Genomic DNA, 10,182 nt, shown 5'->3' with positions numbered 1-10,182 from the left:
ACAGTGCGAATCACGGTCATCTTTAAGAATATACCAAGCAAATGCCATTTTGTAACATTGCTATTACGCCTCTACTACTTTAATTTTAGATAATTAGTAATGATTTTGTTAGATAAAAAGTGCACACGCAAACGGACTTCAACTAAATGATATTTTTATTTTATTGGTGATAAATTCCACTGAGAACGGCTTTTATGTGCGATATGTATTGATATCATTCACAAATCTGACAAAATGTAGACATTTAAAATGTGAATTTGGATTTCAGAAAAGAAAATTCACATGTTGTCTAAAGGATGTTTCTTGAACTAACTAATTATTCCCAACGCAGTTAAATATGCATAATGGCGTTTTTGTTCAACATTACGGGTTGTTATTAAAAGCAACTTTAGCTACTGGGCATGCATATACGGCATGATAAATGTCAATATTTGCCATTAATCCTTCCTTACTGTTAGTAAAAGGATGATCAAGTTTTACTTTTCAAAACAATATCTCGCGTCTTTGAGTTTCATCATTGTTACTGTTAAATAATTTGTAATATAGATAAACTACCGTGGTTTTACTTTAACAACAGCTTTAAACATTATTCTTGTCTTCTGTAAAAAGCAGAAATTTTCTTTGTTATCCAAATTTAATGCATTTCAAAATACAATGCTTATTTAAAGGTATGCACTACGGATGATGTGATCAAAACTTGAATTTAATAAAAAAATATATTGTTAACATATTCATAGGGTGCTCACATGAATAAGAAAAAGAACGTTATTTGTAACAAAACCCTTAAAAGTGTTATTGACAAAACATCAATAGAACATACATGCAGCAACGAAAAACATTGCAACGCACGACAAAATGGCGAGACATCCAGTCTTAATGATTTTTTTGTTGATGTTATCCATAATTCACCGAAATCGGGCAACATTTAGAGAGACAAATAAATAATTGGAACAAACCCCGCTCGGAAGCGGCATTATGATGGTGACGAGACAGCCATATTTTCTTTATTTTCAAACAATTCCATCAACCATTATTAAAATCTATAAGAAGACAAGTTAGAAACATAGAACGCGACCAAGCAAGATAATAATGGACCGTGACTTGAATCTTTTTATGAGAGGTAGTGATATAGGTGCACAACTCCGAATGACCCGTAGCTAAAATTGTATTTAATGACAACCTGTAATGTTTAACAAAAACGTCATTATGCATATATCTCAGCACTTTGTTTATTCATCGTTGCTTATCATCGATAAACGAATTCATCCTGCTCGGACCAACAACGAAAAACATCTCGTGATACTGTTGGACGACTTGTATTATTTGATGGACAATTCTAGTGACGTTTTGAATTTGTTTGTTCTTTTGTGTCGCCATCTGACATACACATTGCTCATCAGTTGTCACAACATATTCATGAAGCTTCATTATCTGCTCTGCTTTCATGTAAATGTGCACAGTGTTCTTACAAATTTAAATTTTACACACAAACACACGATATGTTACCCTGGGGGTCCAGTTTTACAATTTCTAACTTTTATTCCTGATATTATCTGAACCTCGATGGATGCCAGTGAACACTATTTAGCGCAGATATAGTGGGATCTTTAATGCGTAGAAAGTAGGTATGATTTCTTCTGATAAAGCATGAATTATCAATGACTTTCCAGGCTGTGTGTGTGTGCGTGCGTGCGTACGTGTATATGTTTATTTGTGTGTCAATCCACATCCATATTGTACCTTCGACCAAGAAGAATAATAGCAGACTCGGTTTGATTGAGTCTGTTCATGAGAGGAAATGGAATGTGCAACACCTCTCACGCCCCCTAGCACCAGCTTAGAACAAATCAGACGAGCATAACAATCATGGATAATATGTCGTTTTAAATATTTATGACTTCCAAAGAATCCACCACTATACTGTATGAAGAACGGACATCTCGTGCAATCGGAAATATCAAGCAGCGATTGAATGTGACTGAATGTCACAAGAAGGTATATGGAATGCCAAACACGACTTCTAATCGGCAGTGGTTACTTGTCATTGGACAGTGCTAGCTTGTCATCCATTGTATATTATATGCTATGTATATTGTCTTGTTTGTTGGTGATATCACGTTCTTTATTTCCCTCAACTCCAGTCCCCTACTTCTACGCACACATCTCTTCGTTTACTATGTGTGAGATAAGGTATCCAGTATATACTGGCTGGAGCTCCCTATTGCTTTTTTTCCACCAGCCCAATGTGTTGTGTTGCTTTGTCAGTGAGTGTGCACGCGAGTGCTTGCCCGGGTGGGTGTGCGTTGGACTTGCGCGCGCCGATGTTTACACTTTCAATGTTTGTGGAATATGGAAACTGATTTTGGAGCGTAGCTTTCCCTGCATTTTTCCCTGCAGCCTTCTCTTTTGAATATTCATCTATGCTTTTTCCACAGGCCCAAACACCCCACCAATTTCGCTACCCGATATCCATGTTTGCATCTTGAATATAATTAAAATGTCCTTATTGTTGCAGTTTTGAAGCATCATTCGGCTATATTCCTGTATAAGTTAACTCCAAAATGATCGTTCCAAAACAGTTCAAAATTCCGTACTTAATCCTTATTACACCCGTAGTTAAAATACAGAAAAGTGGAAACTTCGCAGGTCGCTCAACACGACAAAAACGAAAATGTTGCGAGACATCCGCAGATGTAATTAAACGGCGGTGAACATGGAACCTTCAATGATACACGTGTTGAGGCGTGTAATTCCATGAAGAGCGGCGTTTGGTCCCCAGATAAAGTAAAGGGTTTGCCCCAATCGAGAAAACAATGGGCAGAACTAAACCAACTGGAATTTAGGAAGGGGATCTGAGGTTATGGAGCCTGCATATCACAGGAACTGTCAAAAGACAAAATTAAAAAGCAGGCACCATATCCAAGAGGTGATTAAACAATACCCAAGGCTATGAAAGCGGGAGTATTGTAACCACCCAGGCCGAAATGGTCATGTTGAGAAACTAAACAGTACCAATAACACGACATAAAAGTCGTGCTGAACGATCTGAAAAGATCGAAATATAACAGCCCTGATTGAATGTACGGGGAGACTTTTTACGGCCGCCACACGACACAAACAACGCTGCTGTGATAATGAAATAGAGAAAAGTGGAAACTTCGCAGGTCGCTCAACACGACAAAAACAAAAATGTTGCAGGCTCGGTTTGATTGAGCCTGTTCACGGACGGTAGTGGAAATGCATGCTACCGTCCACGCCCTCTAGCCCCGGGTTGAGCAGAACTCAACATTTACACATGAACCGTATATGTCCACATCTATTCGTGCCAGGAAGAGGACGCGGATACAACACGAGCTGCCCTTACCAGGTACGTTTCTTGATTAACCTGGGACGAAGTCTCTGTAGAAGCTCCCCGGGCATCAGAGGTCCACTTTCATGAAGGTCTTGGAGGCTTCTGGATTTTTCACCCAGAGCAGCCATCTGTGCAAAATACTGCCAGTAGGTCTGCTATATTCTCATGGCCTTATCACCTCCCTGTTTGTGTATTCGAGCCACCTCTAGCGTATAGGCCATGAGTTTCACGTGGCCAATCGCACGCCACCGTAACATCTGTTCTTCATCATTCATATTAGTTATCACACCCTATAAACGACTGTAGCCCCCCTCTTCCTCTTGCGAGTGATCAAAACAATAAACAGACACGCGAAAGGTAAGAATCGTCTTCAAATTCATTATTTTGCTTTACACTGTATGTGTATTAAAGTTTAACGATAAGTCTAACATAAATATGTGTATATGGTGATATAATAGATGAAACTGGCAGGTAATGTTTACAAAATGTTGTCTAATCACACTCATTGCATGAAAATTCACTCGACCAAGTCACGAAACTGATAAAGATTACGCCAAATTGATTTGTAATCCAATTATCCATGATGCTTTCTGTAATATGTATGCATACTCCATAAATATATGTAAATAAAATGTTTCGTATTTATTGCGTTTTTGAATGAAATTGATTTTTTATCTAGTCTGTGTAAAAACATTAACTGTATGCCGACTTGCCAAGTTTGATATTTTATCTGAACGCGTACTTGCGAGTGATACTGTATTCCATCTTGCGAGTACAGTAGGCGATTTATGTCTTTTAAAGGCGTCAATGAAATTTTAAATGCAAACAAAATTGTCTCTTTTGATCAGTCGTCATGTTTATAATGTCATTTAATGTCTAACCCTTCGTGCGATACTTGTACTAATCCATTGGGGGTGGGGATGGAGTGTCTGTGACTCGCTATCCTACTTAATTAAATAATTAATTGAATGCTTCAGCGTCGTTTACATGCAAGTATTCGGTGTTGGTTTTACACACATATGTCACAAACTGACATACGGGCCTCAATGTATCTGTAGTGTAAATACAGGTATTGCATCATCTTTTTGTAAATTTTTGAGTTTTTGAGGTAAATGTCAGATTTTACGCATAAAATACCTCTCATGTTTTTCTGTATTTCATAAGTTGAATTTCCATGTAAATTTTATTAAATTCGGTTCAGTAACAAGAAAGTTGGTATTTTATAAACTTCAGTAACTTATGTTTTTATCCCCAAAACCACTATAACGGGCCTTACGTTGTAAATTTCAATCCGCGCCAAAGTAGTCAAATTTCCCGGCTATAATGTGATTCCCGTGAAAATGCAAATAATCAGAGTACACACATAAGCCGTGAGTCCCATGAAATTTAGTATTTGACGGGACATTACCCTACAAATAGACTGGACTAGATATGCCTAGTGCACACCACTTTCGACATTAGAAGAATTTACATCAAACTGATATATTATTTATGGGAGCCTATGGAGGTATGGTGTACCCAAAGGAGCAGTTTTATGCCCTTACTTATTTGTTTTGCTATGGTGCTTACCATATGTTATATATTTTAGCTTCTTCCACCAGACAACTTTTACCTGGTGATGCTGTCACGACCCGGAAGTACAATACCCGAGGTTCATTTGTCTTCACTCGCCTGGATGTGATTTTCCCAGCGCAGAGCTTTTGTCCCATGGTTGTGCCGTAAACTGCAAAGACGATGATTTTTGTGATCCTCTGAAGTCAGCTCAGGGATGCAATCACCTACCATCATAGGGAGCCAAAACGGAGTCAACGTATTCACGGTTTAAAGGGACTTTATTTGAAGATATTTTGTATTTTTGTGCTACTTAATGTTCAAAGTTAACGGAAACATCTGTGTCAACGAACAGTCAGTGTTAGAACTTTACACTTCACAAAAGAGTTACTGAGCTCAGATTTTTTCTTTCTTTCTTATAATAAGATTTTTGTTTCACTTTTCATTTATTCATTGTAAATAATCATTTTCTGTAAATAAATTTGTAAATATTGTAATGGGTGTTGATTTGTTCTGATAGTTATTGTCCCCGGTACGTCCATCCTGTCACAGCATATACTATCATAAAATACGAATTAGAAACTGAAAGTATAAACAGGGTCCCTACTATTTCATGCAAGAAATAAACCGTCGATTCCCTACGGCAATCACGGTTATCTGACGATTTTAAAATAAATATGAGATGAGACAGGAGGGGACTTTAGGTTGACTCCCGTCTGTCTGTCCGTCTGCAACAAAATGATCCTCTGATTTTTAAAAAAGAACTATTTCACCCGCAAGTATCCTGCGAATAAACGTATAAATAGAAAAGGATAACGAAAACATTACCGGGAAAGTCGATTAAGTCCTTATTAGTAATTCAGAGTTTACTTCATTGTAAACCAGTCAACATGATTCAAAAGTAGTACAACTATTTTGTCACGAATGGCCTAATGGTTTAACTACCCGAGTCCCCCTTCCTCAATAATAACATAAACATGTTATCGTTATAAATACCTTGCGCGAGTAGTACAGCCGTCGTGATTACTACCTGTCAAGATTTACTGCTATTTCTCAGGTTAGAAATAATTTACATTTGATAGTGATAACACGTCAGGAATCTGTCCTTGCGGATTTGACCTGGTGACCTAGTTTTTGAGCACTGATTACCCAATATCAAACTCGTCTAAGATTCTATTGATGGTAACATTATGACCAAGTTTCATTAAGATTGGACCAAAAGTGTGACCTCTCAGTGTTAACAGTCAAATCGTTGACGACGGACGAGGACGACGCACACAGGGTAATCACAAAAGCTCACCTTGAGCACTTCTTGCTCAGGTTAGGTTTTCCTCTAATGGCACTTCTGCTTGTAAAATGGGAACTTATTTCATTCGCAGAATGTATTTTCAGTAAAATAAGACAAGTTTCATGTTAAAGTTCGTGTGTTTATGGCAAATACAAAGACAAAACTAAAATAATGCTGTTTACTGTGTGACGCTATCAAGAAAGCGATTCACAAAGGATTAGTAGATTCAGTCTGTCGCCGTTTCACTCCAAATCACCCCATTCACTGTTCATATTTTCACATCTTATTAATTGTAGTTGCGATTATATACTGGTTTCAATGGTTTGAAATTCTAGAAAGTATAGAATTGTATGCGACACATTGTCTAATTATTGTCTCATGATGGTGAACATTTGTGCCAAGTTACTTCAAAATCCCTTAATGCATGAAGAAGTTACGGCACTGACACAAAAAAAGCAGACCATGTTTCACTTTTAGGTGTTACTTTAAAAAGAAAAAGGAAAATAATAAGATGGACATTAAGTACATATTGCCGATGTTTGTACGTAATCTTTGAAAGAGGTAGGTGTAATAGCATTGAAGTAATTGCACAACCAAATATATGAGGACACATATACAAACAGACCGAACAGACAGACCGCATGTTGACTGCTATATTCCACCCTCCTTCAAACTTTGTTTGCGGGTTATAATTATGAAGAAGTACTACAGGACCATAGGAAACGCCGATATTTTATAAAGAAGTCACTCACAAACAGGCATACAGTCTTTTTACGAAACTCGCAAGGACTTGTACAGTATTTAAGCAAGAACGCATACAATCAGGAAATAACACCGAATCTTCTTTCATTGACGGGTATGAACATATTGGAGAATTTATCAATGATTTTATTGTATTTTACCAAACTAGTATTGTTTCTTCAGCCATGAAACAGTGAAATTTACATGTAGGTCATTCTTCAAGCAAGAAAATAAGTACTTTTGACGCCGACAATGTATAATTCTGGACAAAATCAGTGATCAATCAAGTTTTTTGCTATAATTCTACCTGTCATCAGACTAACACATTAAAGACAGAAATAAATCATGTTCAGCTTCCAATAAAATGTAAATATACATACCTTCAAAGCAAATCAGTCACTTTAAAATGTTATTTTTTAACTTTTAGCTGTCAGTTTATTGTTTTGATCACTCGCAAGAGGAAGAGGGGGCTACAGTCGTTTATAGGGTGTGGTTATGGGCTGTACTAGATTGTTATATGACCTGACATTATTTAATTATTTACGGTTACTAATATTTAATGTCTCTCATCCTGTGTTATTATGTTGCTTTAATACGTACATTGTTTATACTTGTCTCTTATAATTGTTAGTAGAATTGTTATATGTAATATAATGTTATAATTGAAATATGCAATGTAATTAGATGGGACTTAAATAACCAATATATATTTAAATAAATAAACATATGAAATATAAACTGGGTGCGTTTCTCAAAAGTTGCGGCATAAAGGACTTTATCAAAGCAATTTGTTTGTTCCACATTACTTTAAACATGACGTATATTTATCTTTTACTAACACAATATTAAATCAAATATTTTAATCTAGAAAATTCTCATCAAATATATTTAATTTGGCTATATAAAGTAACTGTAAACTAGTTGTGTATGTAACAATCACACGTAATGTCTAAAGTTGTTTGTAACAGCCACTTCACAAAATATAAGCATTCATAAATAAGCAGTGTTTAAAACAAACATGCAGTTCTGTTTAAATATATATGCATAGATCATGTGTGGTAATTAGTCATATCTAAAATTACGAAAATGTATTTAGCCTAATACATCTTTGATATTGTATTTAACTAACGTCCGTTTTATTAAAAATACAGTCTAACCTGTACTAACGGTCACCTCCGATCAGCGGTCACCTCCGTTCAGCGGCCATTTTATGACGCCCCCGACGGATTTTCCTCTATTTTATCACTTTATTCAGCGGCCACCTGCCGTCCGCGGCCAGCGGCCACCGAAATTGCCTCCCGACTGCCGTATTTGACCCCTTTCAGCGGCCATTTTTCTTTCAAAACCAATTATTTTTAGGCAATAATCGCCGAAGATACCCGATTTTGAGAAGCACGTGGTTGCTAAGTTTCGCGGGACTTCACCACAGGAACGACAAAATGACATGAGCTTCTCAATTAAAACTGATAACCAAAGGTGTAATCCCCTTTTGTTATGATCAAATGGCCAGTAATTATCGGTAATTAGCGTGTCACCTCGTGTCAATTTTGTTGTTCACAGTTTGACCTCGGTTAAAGATAATACTCGATAACTAATTAGTAGCATAATATCTGTGATTTTTTTTATACTTCTGTCATCAAAATACTATTAAATTTATACGAAATTAATTGTGTTTGAAAAAAAATATAAACCACTCTATCTTTTACGGAACGTAACGGCAATCTTAGATTTAGCGTAGACAATAAGCGCCGAGAGTAGCTTCCCTTACCAAAATGGCGAAAATTGTAAACAAACTTGTTTTGAAGTTGGAAAATTGTCTGTAACAATTTTTGTAGTAAAAAAAAAACACGCCGGAGTTTTAGATTGCTAAGAAGACCATTCGTATTGCGAAGGCAAATGCACGTCATTGTATCCTGGTAAAATAATAATGGAAAACCCAAAAAGAAATGGGCCTAAAGGCTATAGACTGGTCAGAAGTCGGAAAAATACATATACTGGCTACACCTCCGGTCAGCGGTCACCTGGCTTTAGCGGCCAAATTGTCTGCTTCCCTTGGCTGGCTACTTAAGACAGGTTAGACTGTAATACAGTGCGAGAGATCTATGTATGTGCTACGATATTGATGACCCGTTTTGGCATAAAAAGCTTGTTACTCCAACTAATCATCTCATCATAACAGTTTCGTGCGATGACGTCATAGATAGGTCAAGCGGGGAAAATTAGAATGGCGACATGGCATAAAATTAGGGATAGATTTGCATATGTCGCAATTCATCAATTTTTCCAAAGGCGTCAGACAAAAACGTATGCCTGTAGTAGAACACGCTTCAAGGTGAATTATTAAACAACGTGATAGTAAATGTAAGATATTAATCCTTTAGTGAGTAACTTTCATTTGTACATAGCTCAGCATTTCAGTTTCAAGTACGCACACTTGAACCACATCCGTGTATTCCAAATTAAAATAAATACGAAACTGGCATTTACTTTAATGAGACAAAAACACTGTAATGAATTTGCTGATTATTGTGATAATTAGCTTTCTAATGTATCTAAAACACTAAGTGGCGGAAACACTTTTCGACTTCTATACTTACAAATTAATTCCTATGGTATAATTAAATGGTTCCTCTAAACAGTAATATATTTATTTTCATGACCTCTACCATATATGTTACATTGACAGGCAAACATTAAAAAGCAGGTCATTAGATCTTGTGATTATCAAGTGCGACCTTGTTCACGGACGCACGAACGCACGCACACAGATTATTTCTTTATTTAGATCATTTTGTCAGGTTTATGATGGCATATAAGTTAGTTAATTAGTAAGTAAATCATCCTAGTAAGTAAGTCCCCTAATGCTTGAAAACCGGTTTCGGGGACTATAGAAATGTGCTTTTCCGTCCATCCGCAATTTAGTGTCCGGTCCATAACTCTGTCATCCATAAAGGGGATTTTAATATTACTTGGCAAAAATAGCCCTCCTGATGATACGATGTGTCATGCGCAAAATCCGGACCCTAGCTTAAAGGTCAGGGTCAAAATTGGAAGGGTTTTTTTTCCTGCCCGGTCCATAACTCTGTCATCTATGTAGGGATTTTAATATTACTTGGCACAAATGTACCTCATAATAAGACAATGTTTCTTGTACAACTTTCAGACCCCTAGCTCAAAGGTCAAGGTCACACTTGGCAGTCAAATGTTAACATTGCATGAACAGGGTCTGTTTCGTGTCAGGCAGACAGTG

Source organism: Mercenaria mercenaria, chromosome 2, assembly GCF_021730395.1.
Source record: "Mercenaria mercenaria strain notata chromosome 2, MADL_Memer_1, whole genome shotgun sequence".
In the NCBI taxonomy this organism is placed as follows: Eukaryota; Metazoa; Mollusca; class Bivalvia; order Venerida; family Veneridae; genus Mercenaria; species Mercenaria mercenaria.
Note: the sequence above shows the minus strand (reverse complement) of the source record.